Source organism: Schistocerca americana, chromosome 1 (genome assembly GCF_021461395.2).
Source record: "Schistocerca americana isolate TAMUIC-IGC-003095 chromosome 1, iqSchAmer2.1, whole genome shotgun sequence".
NCBI classification, from domain to species: Eukaryota; Metazoa; Arthropoda; class Insecta; order Orthoptera; family Acrididae; genus Schistocerca; species Schistocerca americana.
This window is the reverse complement of record NC_060119.1, coordinates 376,250,541-376,273,338: the sequence shown is the minus strand read 5'-3', so window position 1 is coordinate 376,273,338 and position 22,798 is coordinate 376,250,541.

Genomic DNA, 22,798 nt, shown 5'->3' with positions numbered 1-22,798 from the left:
CAGTATTGAAAACACTTAACTCCATACAGAAATGCTGTATACTTTCTAGAATTAATTTAAAGTGGGATCTGGTGAAACCCAGAGGTCAAGTCCAAACTACTCATGTATTTTACGTAATCAAATTTGTGTAGCGGCTCATCCATGTTCTCAGGATGGTCAAACTCTCTGACAAGAAATTTATTGAGATATCTAGAGTCCAAAACAATTCAGAATCCACCATTTCTCTTACTTAGCACAACTAAAGGATTATTGTAAACACTCCTACATCAGTTACACCCCATTTTTCAATTTTCTGAATTTCTTTCTCTACATCTTTCCTTTTTGAAAATGGTTTGAGAAAGGAAGGTTGATGATCTCTAAGGTAAAGCAAGCACTGATAGCCTTTCACTTTCCCTGGTTTTTCACTAAACACATTTCTAAATTGCGATAACGAGTTCGTAACATGTTCCTTTTGTAAGTCATTAAGAGTCATAGCTTCTCTTACTTTAGAATCTACTAAACCTTCAAAATCTTGATCCTCAGTCTCATCAAAATCTATATTGTTATCAAACACCTGGTATTCACCTTGGTTCTCAATGTTTTGCATATAGTTACAACTTTCCCCACAATTTAAAATACAGAAATTAGTTACCACATAACTATTATTTTTAGGTTCCAGAATAAACAATTCTGTAGCATTGCATCCAAAAAACAGCCTCAACTTTCACTATCCACACCAACAATTATATTTTCTTTCAGACAAGGGACCACTAAGCATCCATGTTCAAAGGTTTTGTCTTCTCTACTAAACATGAAAAGTACCTGAGATTTTACCAATTTGCTTTGCTTACCTGTAGTTCCTACACCTAGAACAGGCATTTCCACAAAATTCTTACTATACTTAATCTTGTCTCTAAATTCTTTGGATATACCACAAATTGGGCTACCTGTATCGATCAAACAGTTCCCTTCCCACTGATCAATCTTAATCTTAATGTAAGGATACCCAAAATCCGAATCATCATCTCTGTTATTAGACACTTCATGTAAAAGATCACTTTCAATTTCATCAAATGCTTCGTCCACACTCTGTTTTTACAGGGTTTTATAAACTTTACTGGTATCGTAGCATTAGTTTGGTTACTCAAGTTATCAGGTATAGATTGAACACAACGAATGAATTCCATAGCACAAGTAACATCAATACAGAAGGAACACAAAATATATTACTATCAAAATTACACTTCTTACTTAGATCTTCTTTCACTCCATTCCCCCAATTTGGATACAAATTTTGACTAAATACAGCTAACTTATTCCAGAATGCACATTTATCAATGTTCTCATCAATCTCATCCCAAACAAACTTCAAAATGTTTCCATCTTTATTATCTAGGCTTACAGATAACTCACCTTTACTGTGTGGACCATTACTCTGCATGATATTCATGAAAAACTGCATTGACTGGACTGGTATACCATAACTCTCACTTACCTCTTCACATACATCACTTACCTTATCTGTAAAAATATTATGAGAAGGAAAGTTGCTACTCACCATACAGAGGATATGCTGAGACACAGATAGGCACAACAAAAATACTCACAATTATATTTCCAGCCATTAAGGCATTTATGAACAATAGACACACATGCACATGCACTCATGCAAACGCAACTCACACACACCAACTGAAACCACAGTTGCCTGAGACTGCAGTTGTGTGTGTGATTTTTATTTGCGTGAGTCTGTGTGTGTGTGCTTATGTGTGTTTATTGTTCAAGGAAGCCTTAATGGCCAAAAGCATAATTGTGAGTCCTTTTGTTGTGCCTATCTGCAACTCAAGCATCTTTGCTATGTGATGAGTAGCAACTTTCATTCTCATAGTATTGTTACATTTTCCATTATTTGATACTTACCTTATCTGTATCGTCAACATCGTTCACAAATAACTCTAGAACTTCATTATTCTTAAACACCACAAATACCTGATACTCATCATCTTCATCTTTATCATTATCATCATCGTCATATTTTCCCAATCTCACTTCATCAAAAACATCATTAATGACCCAAGTCTCATCACCATAATAGTCACTTATCTCGACATTCATTCGCAATAACTATCAGTCTCAGACTCACCAACCTCAGTTATTTCACAGCTCTCATTCACATCTACATAAAAAAAACCTAGTTCAGAGCCAATACAACCATCACCTGTTTTACATACATCAATAACACTATTTTCTGACCCAGAGAAAAAATCATTAGTACTACATCAAAATTCTCATTACTCCCACATTCTGGTTTCATTATTAGCACCTACGTAACTAAAATGAAATGTAGTATCCCAAAACTTTTAATCAAAACATGCATGAGAAATCTGACATCCCTTCTGTTCAGCTTCAGATACCTGTGCCATATCATCAACACTATTTAGCAGAGATGCTGAGTCACAGATAGTGCCTAATTGTGACTCAGCTCTCTGCCATACGGTGTGCAGCAACCTCCCTTCTCATAATATTGTTACATTCCATCCTGAATTTTCCATTGTTTGATATCATTAACACTATGATTATTATACAACTGCAAGTGTAAATTGGGTGTCCTGTGTTTGTTGTGTTTCCTCGCCCCAAAACTATGGACTTTCATTGAGGCGGACTGCCATTTCTCTAGTAGTTACCTGTATGATATTTTCTTCTACTAAATTGCCCACAGTTATACCCATTATTCCTATTCTGCTGATGTTCAAAATTTCTGTTTATATTAAAATTTTGACTTTGATAGAAGTTACCATTATCTCTGTTTCTGTATTTATTACCACTGTGATCTCTATCATTCCAATTGTTATGGTATATACTTCTTTCTGCTGCACTATCCAGCCTGTAAACATATCGTAAAAATTGTTCAAGACAATCGTCAGGTCCGTGTACTAAATCCCAGTGCAACCCTTCTGGTCATCTCTTTTTAAGTGCATCATTCAATGTCATTTTGTCAAATGGTTTGTCAAGATGTGTTAATTTCTTAAGGTGATTCTTACAAAACTCTTTCAGAGTACCATCCCTATTCCTATAGTTAGGACCATTCAGAAATTCGCTTTTAATTCTCCCCTGTTCAGCTTCCAAACAAAATTAATTTAAAAAGCTTTTTTTGAAACTTTGATATCTTTCCCACTGACTTAAATTTAAATTTACCCAAGACAAAGCTTCACGTTCAAGACATCTTTTAACAAGCTTAATTTTCTGATCATCACTCATGCCTGATGCAAAACTATCTCTGCAATGGTGCAGAAAATCCACTGGATGCAAATTGTCTAATGGAAAACTTTTGATGGAAGTGTGGGATCATGCAATACCATAGTTTGAATAGAGATTTTTGTGAACACAATTTTCATGAACTGCTGAAATTTTTGGACCTTAAACATTTACATTAGTTTGCATATTGTTTTAAACATTTAATTTTTTTAAATCTAAACTACTAAAGTTCTGTTGTGGCGACCACACTGTTCAAACACACAAAGGGATGAACTACAGCACAGCCGACACAGGTGGCTCATCACTGGAGTGTAAACACTCTGGGATCGGTGATCGAGCCATACAGCAAGTGCAACATGCCTGTACAGATGGGCATTAGTGATGAATTGTATTTGTAACTTAGTGTAAGACTTGTGAAGAATAAATGTGTCACAACCAAAATTGTTCTAGTCGTTTCCGTCACGAAGCCTCTCCCTTGAACATAGTGCGTGGGCACGGCTATAAAGCTGGTTCACTGCATGTTAATGACTGTAAGCAGTGATACCACATGTCTCTGCTTCACTGTTCCATTGTTTCGGCTATGGCCTTCTGTTAAAATCTGAAATATTAACATTCTTCGTCTGTCTTGCAGACTTGGCAATAAACTCATTTTCCAAAACAATAATTTTTTTTTCTGAGATGTCAACTTTTTTATTTACACTGTTTAACCCCTTTAACAACCCAAGTTTTAGCTCTGAAACCTGATTACTAAGTTGGTCTATTTGGTATTGTACCCTATTCATTTTACAATTGTTTTCAGTTTTCAGATCATTTAATTGTCCTTGTAGTGAAGTACATTTCCTATTGTTGTCCATCCTTATTTCAGTTAACTGCTGATTAACTGCACTAAATTTGCTACTGTTATCTGTCTTCATTTCCTCTAGTTTTGCTAAAATAAACTGCAATATATCAGTTTTTACTGTTTCTTTGCTGATTATGCTTTGACTTGTTTCAAACATGTCCTGACTGCTTTCACTTCTACATCACTACTACCCTCATCGCTATTCATTTTGTTAACAATCACACAAGTCCACAAACAAATTAATTTCACAAATAGTTTGTACTTATCTTTCCTTTTTTGATGTCCTGCATTGTAGTTCTAAACTCCTCTTTCAATTGATCTGGTTTGTCATTGTTGGTAGTATCTCGTCACTGTTGATATGACTTTGTTGGGCAGTCCTTGTCCTCCTTTCTTCATGTGATCAGAAATTCATTTATATATAAACTGCACATGGCACACATCACTGTCCCTTCTTCTTCTGCAACAGACAAAACTTCATTATCAGTCAGTTGATCCCGGACAACTCCATCAATTGTAATCTTACCCTCCCTCACATCATTTGTTGACTGTCACTCTTCAAATTAACTAACTCTTTTAATAAGCTTTGAGAGGGTAAGATTTATAAATAAACTTTTGACTTATCTTCTTTTCTCATAGTTGGCTCCAGTACATCAAGTCAAGGGGTTGATTCTTGAGACTGAAATTTTAGACATTATAGATTTGGGCCTGAAATATATGACATCCTGTACAAAATCACATGGAACTCTTTTAGTTAAACAGCTAAGATAATGTTAACCTATATAAGATTTGAAAATATTTTTGGTATCGAGTACTTCTGCCAAATAAAGGTAATGTTAGAGAAGGGTGACACTGACTCTGCCATATTCAGGGCCTCATCAGGTTATCAGTCAATCAGAAAACACAATGACAATCATACTGTACAGCACACCATAGTGTCCTTACAATGGGTTAAACTGGTGTGGGTTCTTGCCAGCCCCACCTCAGTCGATAAGGATTCAGAGCTCATTCCAAGTGTAGCCGCAGCAGGTGACATGATTCCAGGTGAGTGTTCAGTAAGCACTCCCGCCTCCCATTCCCCCCCCCCCCCCCCCCACCCCTCCCCTCCCTAGTCGTCATGGTACTGTTAGTGATAATGTTCCTAGGAGTGAAAGCGTTGCTTGTGATGGATTGGTCATACATTTCTTCTCACTGCCCACCCCTTCCACCGCCATGGCTAAAGTCACCGTCAGCATCTCTGCATACCCCATTTAGGATATTTCCTTGCAATGTCATAAAGGCTATTTGTTTGTTATTCATGCACCACCATGCTCCCTCAAAGAATTTTATTGTAACCTTATGCTCATCTGAGCTTTCCAATTATCTAGAAACATTAATCTACTTCTACAATGTGTGTGGTTGTCTACTTTTAATAAATTTAATTTGCTTATTTTTCCTAAATAATACTTTATTTACTGTAGCTGCATTATGCGTAATATACTTCCACTGGACAGCAAGATGGCTCCCTTCGAGTGTCTATCAGTACAGACAGTCTGCAGACAATTCATGTCCAAGGTGATCAGCCACAACCCTCACAACCTACGCCTGTCTATGTCCCACTCTCCTTCACTGGTCAACCTCTGTGCCAACCAGCACAGTTACAAGATATGTCATGTCTTAACTTTCCTCTGCTTTGATCCATTCCCTTTCTCTAACTGCTTCTATTCTGTGCTCTGCTTTATTATAAAGCAATATTCTTTTAAAGTAATGTTTCGGGCATTATTTTGCTATAAAAGTCATCTGCATCTATAGACTTCTTACTGACCATTAGTTGAGTTTTGTAAATAATTCTCTAGAGAAAACACAAAGCTGCAAGTGATATGTCATTGATTCTATGAATAATAAATTCTACTTTGATAATATACACTCCTGGAAATGGAAAAAAGAACACATTGACACCGGTGTGTCAGACCCACCATACTTGCTCCGGACACTGCGAGAGGGCTGTACAAGCAATGATCACACGCACGGCACAGCGGACTCACCAGGAACCGCGGTGTTGGCCGTCGAATGGCGCTAGCTGCGCAGCATTTGTGCACCGCCGCCGTCAGTGTCAGCGAGTTTGCCGTGGCATACGGAGCTCCATCGCAGTCTTTAACACTGGTAGCATGCCGTGACAGCGTGGACGTGAACCGTATGTGCAGTTGACGGACTTTGAGCGAGGGCGTATAGTGGGCATGCGGGAGGTCGGGTGGACGTACCGCCGAATTGCTCAACACATGGGGCGTGAGGTCTCCACAGTACATCGATGTTGTCGCCAGTGGTCGGCGGAAGGTGCACGTACCCGTCGACCTGGGACCGGACCGCAGCGACGCACGGATGCACGCCAAGACCGTAGGATCCTACGCAGTGCCGTAGGGGACCGCACCGCTACTTCCCAGCAAATTAGGGACACTGTTGCTCCTGGGGTATCGGCGAGGACCATTCGCAACCGTCTCCATGAAGCTGGGCTATGGTCCCGCACACCGTTAGGCCATCTTCCGCTCACGCCCCAACATCGTGCAGCCCGCCTCCAGTGGTGTCGCGACAGGCGTGAATGGAGGGACGAATGGAGACGTGTCGTCTTCAGCGATGAGAGTCGCTTCTGCCTTGGTGCCAATGATGGTCGTATGCGTGTTTGGCGCCGTGCAGGTGAGCGCCACAATCAGGACTGCATACGACCGAGGCACACAGGGCCAACACCCGGCATCATGGTGTGGGGAGCGATCTCCTACACTGGCCGTACACCACTGGTGATCGTCGAGGGGACACTGAATAGTGCACGGTACATCCAAACCGTCATCGAACCCATCGTTCTACCATTCCTAGACCGGCAAGGGAACTAGCTGTTCCTACAGGACAATGCACGTCCGCATGTATCCCGTGCCACCCAACGTGCTCTAGAAGGTGTAAGTCAACTACCCTGGCCAGCAAGATCTCCGGATCTGTCCCCCATTGAGCATGTTTGGGACTGGATGAAGCGTCGTCTCACGCGGTCTGCACGTCCAGCACGAACGCTGGTCCAACTGAGGCGCCAGGTGGAAATGGCATGGCAAGCCGTTCCACAGGACTACATCCAGCATCTCTACGATCGTCTCCATGGGAGAATAGCAGCCTGCATTGCTGCGAAAGGTGGATATACACTGTACTAGTGCCGACATTGTGCATGCTCTGTTGCCTGTGTCTATGTGCCTGTGGTTCTGTCAGTGTGATCATGTGATGTATCTGACCCCAGGAATGTGTCAATAAAGTTTCCCCTTCGTGGGACAATGAATTCACGGTGTTCTTATTTCAATTTCCAGGAGTGTATTATGGAATTTTCAGCCTTCTAACACAACCTCCCATTCACTTTAAAAACTGTTCAAAACTGTAATGTGTTCTGATGAAACAAGCATATTAATCAAAAGTCTACACTCAGCCATGTAGGACACAATTTAGATTATAGCTGAATGACTCTACAGCTGGTTATGCAAACTATCTGTCTTTCAGTCTAAATAAGGTTCACATTATGTAATTTGGAACAAATACAAATGACCTGCTATTACCTAAATGAGGCGGTAAGTCAAATACAAAGCAAAATATTATGTACAGATCTCATTAATATTAGCTAAATACAAAGCACATACGTAAGATAATCAAGAAGCACAATTTATCGAGTTTTGTACTTCAAAGTATCTCTCATGGCACTGACTTGCAAATAAGTATGCTAACTTATTTTGTGCACTTACTTCCTTGCTGTCCAGTGGAAGTATATTATGCATAAAGCAGCTACAGTAAATAAAGTATTATTTAGGAAAAATAAGCAAATTAAATTTATTAAAAGTAGACAATCACACACATTGTAGAAGTAGATTAATGTTTATAGAATTCTTAAACTAATATCCTAGAATGTTTACACCATAATGATTTTTGAAGACAATAGCAAAGATCAGTTTCAGATGAGCCATGTTTTGGAATAATCATAATGCAAGAAGCAAAGATAATGGCACTTTAAATATTGTGGATGTTTTTGTAAGAGTCTCTTTTCTTGAAGCAAGTGTTACCAAGTACCAGACTATTTCCCTCACAGAGGCCTAAAAGTCAGATTTGTTCAGAATTTCTTCTACTATATCCATGGGGACCCAATGTAACTTGTCTCTCATTGTTTGTCATTTTATGTTATTCAGGACACCTGCTTTCTTTTCTTTTCGTGGAGCTTAGTGCTGCATCCCAGTTCACTGTTAGGTTAATTATTCTATCACTGCAAATATGGAAAAGAAAACTGAAGATGTGTTAGATGACGATGACTCAAATCATAGTATTTGTTGACCTGGAAAAAGCGTTTGACAATGTAAAATGGTGCAAGATGTTCTAAATTCTGAGAAAAATAGGAGTGAGCTGTAGGGAGAGATGGGTAATATACAATATGTACAAAAGCCAAGAGTGAATAATAAGAGTGGACGACCAAGAATGAAATGCTCAGATTGAAAAGTGTGTAAGACTTCACCCCTACTGTTCAATCTGTACACCAAAGAATCAATTATGGAAATAAAAGAAAGGTTCAGGTGTGGAATTAAAATTCAACGTGAAAGGGTATCAATGATACAATTCACTGATGACATTGCTATCCTGTGTGTAACTGAAGAAGAATTACATGATCTGCTGAAAGGAATGGACAGTCTAATGAGTAGAGAATATTGACAGAGAGTAAATCAAAGAAAGACAAAAGTAATGAGAAGTAGCAGAAATGAGAACAGTGAGAAACTTAACATCAGGTTTGATGGTCACAATGTAGATAGAGTTAAGGAAATCCGCTACCCAGGCAACAAAATAATGAATGATGGATAGAGCAAGAAGGACATAAAAAGCATACTAGCACTGGCAAAAAAGGACGTTCCTGGGCAAGAGAAGACTAATAGTATCAAACATAGGCCTTGATTTGAGGAAGAAATTTCTGAGACTGTACATCTGGAGCACAGCATTGTATGGTAGTGAAACATGGATTGTGGGAAAACCAGAACAGAAGAGAATTGAAACATTTGAGATGTGGTACTATAGATGAAAGTTGAAAATTATATGGACTAATAATGTAGGGAATAACGAGGTTTCACGTAAAACTGGAGAGGAAAGGAGTATATGGAAAACACTGACAAGGAGAAGGGACAGGATAATAGAACATCTGTTGAGACATTAGGAAATAACTTCCATGCTACTAGAAGGAGCTGTAGAGGGTAAAAACCATAGAGGAAGACAGAGATTGGAACACGTCCAGCAAATAATTGAGGCTGTTGGTTGCAAGTGCTACTCTGGGATGAAAGTTTGGCACAGGAGAGGAATTCATGGTGGACTGCACCAGACCAGTCAGAAGACTGATGACTCAAATAAATAAATAAAATAAAATGCTATTGCAGCATCCATTACAAAGAGACGGTTGTTATTTTACGGTCATCTCATGAGAATGGACGGTGATCAACAAACGAAAAGAATATAGAGTTTCATCCAATCTAAGAAAACAAGGCCGAGATGGTTCGAAGAATGTGAAAAAGGTCGTAGGCAGATTGGTATCTCAGAGAGGGAAATTCCTGACAGAAACAAATTTAGAAGATTGGTGAACAACTACCCAGGTTGAAAATGGCATCAACATCCAAAAGATGGAGAGGACCTTTGTCCAAAGAGCATAACCAGATACTTCTTGTCGGGCTCAGAAGATACTGGCAGGAAGTCAAAGCTGGAACAAGAACAAGACCTAAACACTAAAATGAAGTTGGTTGTTACCATGCAGTCCATAAAGGCTCAACTTGATAAAGATTATTACTATTATTATTAAAATAAAATAAAATAAATATCTGATTTTGTGGAGTAACATCCCCATTCGCCCACCCGTCCCCCTTTTTTTTTTTTTTTTTTTTTTTTTTTTCCTCCAGAGTCAGTTCCAGACTAGAGATAGCCCATAGCTTGTTTTTCTCCTCATTGCCTGATTAATTTTCATGATATAAATTTTACCCTTCCAATTGGTCCTTTGTCAGTCTGAGGATGTTTAAAATCCTTTTTCTGCAAAAGGCATTGCATTTAGTTCATATTGTAAGTGCAGCATTCGTTCAATTGTTCATTCAATTATCAACCTCTGTGGAGCCCATAAACCTTCAAGCAGGCACACCGTTTTTTTGTAACACGAGCAGGCATACATCATAGTTTTTATACATGTATAGAATACCTGTCCTTATGTTACCAAGATAAATATGCATGAGGAAAATCACAGTTTAATCTTAGTTTAATTCAACAATGATATAATAAAATTACATTATTTGAGCTAAAGCACTGTTTAATTAAAAAATAACAAAATAAACTTTTGTTCTATCACTCTGTACCCATGTACAAGTATTACACCAAGGTAATGACACACTCTAAGCATTAAACAGTGCAGTAACAACAGTGTTACCTCGACCATTTATTCAATCATTAATTATCTGGTAGACAACTGCCTCGTTATGGATTTTTTTTTTTTTTTTTGCTAGCTTGTAATTTGGGTCATTTTCTTACATAAATTGTAATTTTTTCTGACATAGCTCATTGTTTATTTTATATTACTGCTGCTCACTTGGACATATGATAGCACAGCTTATCATTGTGTCAGCTCAAATAATAATGAATGAGTAGGTTGTTGTTGTTGTTGTGGTCTTCAGTCCAGAGACTGGTTTGAAGCAGCTCTCCATGCTACTCCATACTGTGCAAGCTTCTTCATCTCCCAGTACTTACTGCAACCTACATCCTTCTGAGTCTGCTTAGTGTATTCGTCTCTTGGTCTCCCTCTACGATTTTTATCCTCCATGCTGCCCTCCAATACTAAATTGGTGATCACTTGATGCCTCAGAACATGTCCTACCTACCAATCCCTTCTTCTAGTCAAGTTGTGCCACAAATTTCTTTTCTCCCAAATTCTATTCAGTACTCCTCATTAGTTATGTGATCTACCCATCTAATCTTCAGCACTCTTCTGCAGCACCACATTTCGAAAGGTTCCATTCTCTTCTTGCATAAACTATTTATCATCCATGTTTCACTTCCATACAAGGCTACAGTCCATACAAATACTTTTAGAAAAGACTTCCTGACACTTAAATCTATACATGATGTTAACAAATTTCTCTTCTTCAGAAACGCTTTCCTTGTCATTGCCAGTCTACATTTTATAACCTCTCTACTTTGACATCATCAGTTATTTAGCTCCCCAAATAGCATAACTCATCTACTACTTTAAGTGTTTCATTTCCTAATCTAATTCCCTCAGCATCACCCGACTTAATTCGACTGCATTCCATTATCCTCCTTTTGCTTTTGTTGATGTTCATCTTATATCCTCCTTTCACGACACTGTGTATTCCATTCAACTGCTCTTCCATGTCCTTTGCTGTCTCTGACAGAATTACAATGTCATCGGCAAACCACAAAGTTTTTATTTCTACTCCATGGATTTTAATTCCTGCTTCAAATTTTTCTTTTGTTTCATTTACTGCTTGCTCAATATACAGATTGAATAACATCAGGGATAGGATACAACCCTGTCTCACTCCCTTCCCAACCACTGCTTCCCTTTCATGCCACCGACTATTATAACTGCCGTCTGGTTTCTGTACAGTGTTGAAAATGGCTTATCGCTCACTGTATTTGACCCCTGCCACCTTCAGTATTTGGAAGAGAGTATTCCAGTCAACACTGTCAAAAACTTTCTCTAAGTGCACAAATGTTAGAAATGCAGGTATGCCTTTCCTTAATCTACCTTCTAAGATAATTTGAAGGGTCAGTATTGCCTCACATATTCCAACATTTCTACAGAATCAAAACTAATCTTCTCCAAGGTCAGCTTCTACCCATTTTTCCATTTGTATATAAAGAATTTGTGTTAGTATTTTGCAGCCATGACTTATTAAACTGATAGTTCGGTAATTTTCACACCTGTCAACACCTGCTTTCTTTGAGTTTGGAATTATTATATTCTTCTTTAGGGCTGAGGGTATTTCACATATCTCATACATCTTGCTCACCAGATGGTAGAGCTTTGTCAGGCTATCAGTAGTTCTAATGGAGTTTTGTCTACTCCCAGAGCCTTGTTTTGACTTAGGTTTTTCAGTGCTCTGCCAAATTCTTCACACAGTATCATATCTCCCATTTCATCTTCATCTACATCATCTTACATTTCCATAATATCGTCCCCAAGTACATCGCCCCTGTATAGACCCTCTATACACTCCTTCCACCTTTCTGTTTTCGCTTCTTTGCTTAGTACTGTGTTTTTATCTGAGCTCTTGATATTCATACAAGTGGTTCTCTTTTCTCCTAAGGTCTCTTTAATTTTCCTGTAGGTGGTATCTATCTTACCTCTAGTGACATATGCCTCTGCATCCTTACATTTGTCCTCTAGCCATCCCTGCTTATCCATTGTGCACTTCCTGTCGATCTCATTTTTGAGAAGTTTGTATTCCTTTTTGCCTACTTCAGTTACTGCATTGTTATATTTCCTCCTTTCATCAATTAAGTTCAGTATTTCTTCTGTTACCCAAGGATTTCTACTAGCCCTAATTCATTTTACCTACTTGATCCTCTGCTGCCTTCACTATTTCATCTCTCAAAGCTACCCATTTTTCTTCTACTGTATTTCTTTCCCTAATTCTTGTCAATCATTTCCTAATGCTCTCTCTGAAACTCTCTGGTTCTTTCAGTTTATCCAGGGTCCGTCTCCTTAAATTTCCACCTTTTTGCAGTTTCTTCAATTTTAATCTACAGCTCATAACCAATAGATTGTGGTCAGAGTCCACATCTGCTGCTGGAAATATCTTACAATTTAAAACCTGGTTCCTAAATCTCTGTCTTACCATTATATCATCTATCCCAAAACCTTCCAGTGTCTCCAGGCCTCTTCCAGGTATACAGCCTTCTTTCATGATTCTTGAACCAAGTGTTAGCTATGATTAAGTTATGCTCTATGCAGAATTCTACTAGGCGGCTTCCTCTTTCATTCCTTACCCCCAGTCCATATGCACAAACTACTTTTCCTTCTCTTCGTTTTCCTACTATTGAATTCCAGTCCCCCTTGAGTATTAAATTTTCGTCTCCCTTCACTATCTGAACAATTTCTTTTATCCCATCATACATTTCATCAATCTCTTCATCATCTGCGGAGCTAGTTGGCATACAAACTTGTATTACTGTGGTAGGCATGGGCTTCATGTCTATCTTGGCTACAATAATGCATTCACTGTGCTGTTCATAGTAGCTTACCCGCATTCCTATTTTTTTATTCATTATTAAACCTACTCCTGCATTACCCCTATTTGATTTTGTGTTTATAACCCTGTAGGCACCTGACGAGAAGTCTTGTTCCTCCTGCCACCGAACTTCACTAATTCCCACTATATCTGACTATAAACTATCCATTTCTCTTTTTAAATTTTCTAACATACCTGCCTGATTATGGATCTGACATTCCATGCTCTGATATGCAGAATGCCAGTTTTCCTTCTCCTGATGCCGGCCGGAGAGGACGAGCGGTTAAAGGCGCTACAGTCTGGAACCGCACGACCGCTACGGTCGCAGGTTCGAATCCTGCCTCGGGCATGGATGTGTGTGATGTCCTTAGGTTAGTTAGGTTTAAGTAGTACTAAGTTCTAGGGGACTTATGACCACGGCAGTTGAGTCCCATAGTGCTCAGAGCCATTTTGAACCTTCTCCTGATAACAATGTCCTCCTAAGTAGTCCCCACCCGGAGATCTGAATGGGGGACTATTTTACCTCCGGAATATTTTACCCAAGAGGACACCATCATTATTTAACCATACAATAAAGCTGCATGTCCTCGGGAAAAATTACAGCTGTAGTTTCCCCTTGCTTTCAGCCATTCACAGTACCAGCACAGCAAGGCTGTTTAGGTCAATGTTAAATGGCCAGATCAGTCTATCATTCAGACTGTTGTCCCTGCAACTACTGAAAAGGCTGCTGCCCCTCTTCAGGAACCATATGTTTGTCTGGCCTCTCAATAGATACCCCTCCATTGTTGTTGCACCTACGGTACAGCTGTCTGTATCGCTGAGGCACACAAGCCATCCCACCGACGACAAAGTCCATGGTTCGTGGGGTGATGAATAGGTATGGGCTCAGAATTGTGAACCAACAATGGAATGATACAAGAAAATGTTATCTGCAGGTGGCACACTTTATACATTGGCACACCTACTGGAGCATCAAGAACAATAGCCTCCTGGGATATGAAGTAAGTCAAGATATACATTTACAACAGATGGGCAAATCATGTTAATATGTTCACTGTAATACTAATCACACTTATGCCAACTAAATATAACCAAATAAATGGAAGTTGTTACTTTTAAAAAGGCTACTGGTTCTCCAGTTATATTAATTACCTGTTTTTCATCTCTTAGTGGTAGGTTAATCAATTACATTAGTATTTTACAAAGAAAATAATTATTTATGTCTGTAAATACTGGCTGCTGTTTACAGTACATTACCACTTGTCATGCAGCACTACAATGAACACTCCTACTTGCTATGTATTTATAGATCATTTCTGTCCTTGAATATAGATATAGTTTGTAGAAAGTGTGGCTAAGGAATCAACTAGGTATTTCCAGTTTCTACCTTTATGTTACATATGAAATATTGCTACTCTCACATATGATATAAATTAAGTTCACACATTGCATTATACTGAATACAGTTTACTGCCAGTGATAAAAAAAACTTTAGAGCAGGTGTAACATGGGAGACCAGGAAACAACATTATGAAATTATTGGGTCTGATGACTGACCAAGACCACTACATGCTTATAGGACATGTATGGTGTAGATATCTCCTAATATTTTATGTTGTCTCCAATTGGGCATGAATTTTAAAGTTATTTTACGGTCATGTAAGCATAAATTTGGCTTCCAATTAATTGATTTTGTGCAAATTTACTTCCATAGAACATTCCAAAAAGATTGGCATCACATCAGTTTTGAAATCAGATTTACTTATTTATTTAATAAATGTTCTATAAATACTTAAAATAAGGGAAAGACAACCACTCACCTGTAGTGGATTGATTCGCAGAGCATGGTAACACATAACAGCATCAACACTAACCTTTGAGCACTAGCTCTTTTTCTAGCAATAGTACACACTTTCACACACACACAACTACACAGACACCAAAACACACGTTCCCATGTGCACAACACTGAGGTGGAACTGGAGAGGGGGAAAAAGGAGAGATACATGAAGATGAAGAAGGAGAAAGGGATGGGAGAGAGAGAGGGAGAGTGTTTGGAAAAGGAGAGAGGAGGAAGGGAGGGAAGCAGAGAGAGAGAGAGAGAGAGAGAGAGAGAGAGAGAGAGAGAGAGGGTGGGAAAGGGAAAACACCTGTATGAGGGGCCTCCGTGTTCAGGAAAAGTAAGTGAGGAGATGAGGCTGCCACAGATGAAGATTGTTCAGGGACGAAAGTTACATCAAGAAATCTCATTGACGTCACCATAGACAGCCATTCTGCCTGGGCACTAGATCTACATCTATACTCTGCAAACCACTGTGAGGTGCTTGGTAGAGGGTATATCCCATTGTACCAGTTATTAGTGCTGCTTCCTGTTTCATTCACATATAGAGTGCAGGAAGAATGATTGTTTGAATGCCTCTGTGTATGCAGTAATAATTCTAATGTTATCCTCACAACCCCAATGTGAGTAATAGGTACTGGATTGTACTATATTCCTAGAGTAACCATTTAAAGCTGGTTCTTGAAACTTTGTTAATAGACTTTCTCGGGTTAGTTTATGACTATCTTCAAGAATCTTCAACTTGAATTTCTTTAGTATCTCTCTGACATTCTCACACAGATTAAACAAACCTGCAACCATTCATGCTGTCATTCTTTGCGTAGTTCAGTATCACCTGTTACTCTACCTGGTATTGGTCTCACACACTTGAGCAATATTCTAGAATCAGTCACATAAGTGATTTGTAAGCAATTTCATTTGTATATGATTGCACTTCCCTAGTATTCTACCAATAAACTGAAGTTTACCACCTGCTTCATCCACGACTGAAACTGTGTGACCATTTCATATCCCCACAAAATGTTACACCGAGATATTTGTATGAGACGGCCGATTGCAACAGTTACTCATTGATATTATAGCCATAGTATAATTTTTTTTTCATTTTATGAAGTACAAAATTTTCCATTTCTAAACAAGCTGCCAATCTCTGCACCATTTTGAAATCTTATCAAGATTGGACTGAATACTCACGCAGCTTCTTTCGGATAGTAAGTCATTATAGATAATGCCATCATCTGCAAAGAGGCTAATTTTACTATTAATACTATCTGCAAAGTCATTAATATACAACAGGAACAGCAAGAGTCCCAATACACTTCCATGGGGCACAACCAAAGTTACTTACTTCTGCATCGGACCACGACTCCCAATCCACAGTAACATGCTACCTCTTCCCTATCAAAAAGTCCTCAATCCAGTCATAAATTTCCTTGATACCCTATATGTTTGTACTTTTAACAGTAACTGTAGGTGTGGTACCGAGTCAAATGCTTTCCAAAAGTCAGAAAATACAGTACCTACCTGATTGGCTTGATCCAAAACTTTCATTATGTCATGTGAGAAAACTGAGAGTTGGATTTTGCAAGATCGATGTTTTGAAATTCATTATGGTTGGCAATGAGAAGGTCATTCTGTTTAAGATACCTTACTAAATTTGAGCTCAGAATATGTTCTAAGATTCTACAACAAATCGATATCAAGGATATTGAGCGGTTGTTTTGTGGATCATTTCTATTCCCATCTTGTAGATAGGTGTGACCTGTGCCTTTTTCCAAGAACTGGACACGGTTTTTTGTTTGAGGGATCTACTATTGATTATAGGCAGAAGAGGGGCTAACTCAGGTGCAAATTCAGTGAAGAATCTGAGAGAGATGCGATGGGGGGTCTGGAGGTTTGTATAATTTTAACGATTTCAGCTGTTTTTCAACACTGCTGACACTAATAATTATTTCATTCATCTTTTCAGTGGTACGAGGGTTCAATTGGGCAATTCTCCTTGGTGTTCCTTTATAAAGGAACATTTGAACATTGAGTTCAGTATTTGAGCTTTTGCTTGGTTATCCTCGATTTCAGTTCCTACCTTATTCACTATGCGCTGGACAGTAACTTTGGTGCCACTAACAGCCTTTACAGACGCCGAGAATTTCTTTGGGTTCTGTGAAATATCATTTGACAATATTCTGCTATAAATGTCACTGGAGGCATCACATATTGCTCTCTTAACAGCCAAATGTGTTTCATACAGCATCTCTCTATCTATAGTTGTATGCTATGGTTACACCTATTATACAGTAACCTCTGTTTCTTTAGAAGTTTTTTTACAGTGACTGTATACCATGAAGATTCCCCCCCCCCCCCCCCATTATGAACTGCTCTACTGGGTAAACATCGACCCAGGGCATAGTCAACTATTCTTTTAAACTTGAGCCAGAGTTCCTTTAAATGCTCCTGCCCTGCGCTGAAAGTTTCAAGTTACTCATTGAGATATGACCTTACTAGTTTTTTATCTAGTTTACTGAACATATATGTCTTTCTGCTTTGTACTCTGGTAATCGTTGCCACAGCCATATCATGGTCACTGATGCCAATTTCAATGTGGACATTCTCAAAAGGGCAGGTCTATTTGTTGCCATTAGATCCAAAATATTTCCATCATGGATGGGGTTTCTAGCTATCTATTCTACGTAGTTTTCAGAGATGGCATTTAGCAAAGTTTCACAGGATATTTTATCACTCCCACCACTAACAAAACTGTAATTTTCTGAATTCATTGTTGGATGATCTCCATCGATGATTACAGTATGATTGGGGAACGTATGTACAAGTGAAGTGAGGTTTTCTCTTAAGTTTCCGGTTACACCAGGAGATGAGTCTGGTGGGTGACAGTAGGATCCAGTTATCATTTTATGCCCATCCCTGATACTGAGTCTTGCCGAAACAATCTTGCACATAGCTTCAATTTCTACCTTGGTGGATTTGAGAAATTCCTATTTGAGAAATTCCTATCACCTAGACCCAGGTGATGACATGATCGCAAAACACCGGAGTGAAGACATATTTACAGAGTGCACATATGATCGAAGTTGGTCCGCACAAGCCACAAACCCCGCAAAGCGAGGTGGTCGTTGGCTGTCAAAGCACACACAGGCCCCCGCTCATCCCCCGTGCACTCCATCTCAGCTGCAGCGAGCCGCAGTCATCGAATGCAGGTGAAAGTTGCATGCCTCTATACAGTCACGGTTATACTGAGATCATAGCATTCCAAGGTGTGCTCACGCCAGTATGATTGAGCAGTGGTTGTAATCCAATGCAGATGTGTGCTTGAATGGAGAGAGGTGATTCCAATTGATTGACATCATTTTGAACATATAGCGTAACACTAGAGATCTTAGAAGGTAGTGTACATTTTTCTTCTTACAACCTCAGTCTGCACATCGTTTGCTACTACTGTTTGTATTCCTGCTCGATCAGTCGTCGCGTATAAGTATGTGGATATATCGTGGAACCTCTGATACGATGTTGAGACAGACTGTGTTACAAATACTAAAGAATTATCTGGTTGGGATGGGCTGAGGGAGTCGCAAATACTGCGTACATACCACGTTCCTTAGCCGAATCACTATCAAAGTTCAGTGATTTTATCCCGAGGTTGCATCATTAGCTGATAATACGTATTCCTACGATCACCGTCATGGTTTTTGTCCAGAAAAACCAACTCATTCATGGATTCGTAAAGCGGGTATAGGTTTTAACATGGATACTTGTGTGCACCTCTAGAAGCAAGACTGATTGTGACAATCACATACAGTAATTGCTGGGATCGGTTTTTTCTTTAACATCGCGCCGATTACGTGTCTCTTTCTAGGACACAGGGGTAGGACTCGAAAGAAGAACTTAAGAGACATGCATGCCCATCGCTGTTTTCGATCAGTATTATTTGGTATCGTAGACAATCAGTTATTGACAAAGTATTATACTTGGTAGTATTGGCGGGTTCGCATTTGAGCATCACGTTTATAAAGTATGTGTGTTTGTGGAAAGGAGATTACTATGCCCTGTTGTAGGGAAGGTAAGGATTTGACTTGGAGTACTGTGATAGCAAAGAGGGAATATGTCCAGTTGTAAGGTAGGTACAGCTATTTCCAGAGCAACTGCCCACAAGAGGGTGTATTTCCGATACTTCCCTCATTCTCGAATGTTGTTCAATAGAGAGCGCGATTGTAACATTTATTTGTAAGTATATTGATAAACATATATGCGACCGGTTTTCCGGAATGACTCCGTGCATGCAAAGTCTGTGGTGGTAATGATTCACGTTTCCTGTTAACGGCAGCATCCGTGCAAATGCAGAGGCCTGTTGGATTGTAGGAATCTATATGAGTTTACTTTGCCCTTTTCTAGACGACGAGGTGGCGAACTAATACTTAGTATGTGTTAGGCAGCTTTCGTGATCAAGTGGAACTTTGAGAAGATGGTATGATTGCGTTGGAGTGTTATTCATTCCCATGTAAATTGTTCGGTTGACTGTTTGTACATATTTCGCGCATTTATTTAGTTGAGGGAAGATCGAATGTGAGGTGTGGGAGACACATTTACTTGTTCTCTAGACATGGGAAAGACCTTAGTTGACTTGTAAACTATATGGATGATTTAGGATCTACTCCGCAAGCCACCCAACCGTGTGTGGCGGAGGGCACTTTACGTGCCACTGTCATTACCTCCCTTTTCTGTTCCAGTCGCGTATGGTTCGCGGGAAGAACGACTGTCTGAAATCCTCTGTGCGTGCTCGAATCTCTCTAATTTTACATTCGTGATCTCCTCGGGAGGTATAAGTAGGGGGAAGCAATATATTCGATACCTCATCCAGAAACGCACCCTCTCGAAACCTGGCGAGCAAGCTACACCGCGATGCAGAGCGCCTCTCTTGCAGAGTCTGCCACTTGAGTTTGCTAAACATCTCCGTAACGCTATCACGGTTACCAAATAACGCTGCGACGAAACGCGCCGCTCTTCTTTGGATCTTCTCTATCTCCTCCGTCAACCCGATCTGGTGCGGATCCCACACTGATGAGCAATACTCAAGTATAGGTCGAACGAGTGTTTTGTAAGCCACCTCCTTTGTTGATGGACTACATTTTCTAAGGACTCTCCCAATGAATCTCAACCTGGCACCCGCCTTACCAACAATTAATTTTATATGACCATTCCACTTCAAATCGTTCCGCACGCATACTCCCAGATATTTTACAGAAGTAACTGCTACCAGTGTTTGTTCCGCTATCATATAATCATACAATAAAGGATCCTTCTTTCTATGTATTCGCAATGGATTACATTTGTCTATGTTAAGGGTCAGTTGCCACTCACTGCACCAAGTGCCTATCCGGTGCAGATCTTCCTGCATTTCGCTACAATTTTCTAATGCTGCAACTTCTCTGTATGCTACAGCATCATCCGCGAAAAGCCGCATGGAACTTCCGACACTATCTACTAGGTCATTTATATAGTCGAGAGTGGAAATATCAGTTTCGTCTATTTGTTTCTAATAACTCTGTGGTTTACAGCATGCTGCACCTCTCTAAAGTTTGGGGTTTGTAGAGAAATAATTACCAGTCTATATCTCGGGAATTATGTTGCGGTAGCACTCGGTAGGCTAGTGCTTGATATCGGGAAGTATCGCGAGAATGGTATAATATTATGGTGAAAATACGTGTGTTCTTGTAATCCACGAGTTAGGAAATGTGCATAGAAAAACGAGCAGGCAAGGAGGCAGAGACAGTAACGCATTTGTGCCGAGGGGACACGATCTCGAATTTGTAGAAGAGTTCTGAGGGCGACTTCAGTTCGCTGATGAAGGGATGACTCTGTATGGTTGGGGATATGAATTGCATGTTTACTAGATCGAGACGGTACTCGGTGATATATTGCTGGGATGGAGATCGGTTTGATGGCCCAATATTCTTGCGAGTCTCGTGATCTGTAGACAACTTTGCGAGGTTTAGTTGTCGATGCAGTATGGTGCTCAGTGTAGTATACTTTATTACCGTTGAATGTGGTGTCTGTAGACTGACAGAAAAGGCTGAGGGTGCTTCCCTGGGACTGGGAGGGTGTGGGCTCGTTACATATAGCTGGTGTGAGTGTAGGCATAGGATAATTTTTTCGGGTGCTCTACAGATAAAAAAGATAACTGCACTGTATGTGTGAAATGTGTATATATTGTATTGTAAAGTTACTGTGGCTTACACTGTGCAAACTGTGTACATTGTAAAGTTAGTATGGTTTATGTTATAGGATGACTGGAGAGGATGGCTGTGTGTCCTATCGTAAGGGACATTTAGATTCAGTACATGGATAACCGCGAGAGATTTTTTACTTGGAAAATTATATGCGCTATAGTTATTGAAGCACAATCGTCAAGAGGAGATATTACCTGCACATTGATTGGTGTCGGAAAGTAGCAGCAATCGTAATGTTTAATTGTACCGGTGGTTACACTGGTAAATATCTTCCTGGCTTCCAATATTCTTGTGAGTCTAGTATGTATTTGATAATGTGTAGACAATGTGTAGATAACATTCCATCAGAATTTCTAAAATAATTGGGGGAAGTGGCAACAAAACGACTATTCACGTTGGTGTGTAGAATATATGAGTCCGGCGACATACCATCTGACTTTCGGAAAAGCATCATCCACACAATTTCGAAGACGGCAAGAGCTGACAAGTGCGAGAATTATCGCACAATCAGCTTAACAGCTCATGCATCGAAGCTGCTTACAAGAATAATATACAGAAGAATGGAAAAGAAAATTGAGAATGCGCTAGGTGACGATCAGTTTGGCTTTAGGAAAAGTAAAGGGACGAGAGAGGCAATTCTGACGTTACGGCTAATAATGGAAGCAAGGCTAAAGAAAAATAAAGACACTTTCATAGGATTTGTCGACCTGGAAAAAGCGTTCGACAATATAAAATGTTGCAAGCTGTTTGAGATTCTGAAAAAAGTAGGGGTAAGCTATAGGGAGAGACGGGTCATATACAATATGTACAACAACCAAGAAGGAATAATAAGAGCGGACGATCAAGAACGAAGTGCTCGTATTAACAAGGGTGTAAGACAAGGCTGTAGCCTTTCGCCCCTAGTCTTCAATCTGTACATCGAGGAAGCAATGATGGAAATAAAAGAAAGGTTCAGCAGTGGAATTAAAATACAAGGTGAAAGGATATCAATGATACGATTCGCTGATGACATTGCTATCCTGAGTGAAAGTGAAGAAGAATTAAATGATCTGCTGAACGGAATGAACAGTCTAATGAGTACACAGTATGGTTTGAGAGTAAATCGGAGAAAGACGAAGGTAATGAGAAGTAGTAGAAATGAGAACAGCGAGAAACTTAACATCAGGATTGACGGTCACGAAGTCTAAGGAATTCTGCTACCTAGGCAGTAAAATAACCAATGACGGACGGAGCAAGGAGGACATCAAAAGCAGACTCGCTATGGCAAAAAAGGCATTTCTGCCCAAGAGAAGTCTACTAATATCAAATACCGGCCTTAATTTGAGGAAGAAATTTCTGAGGATGTACGTCTGGAGTACAGCATTGTATGGTAGTGAAACATGGACTG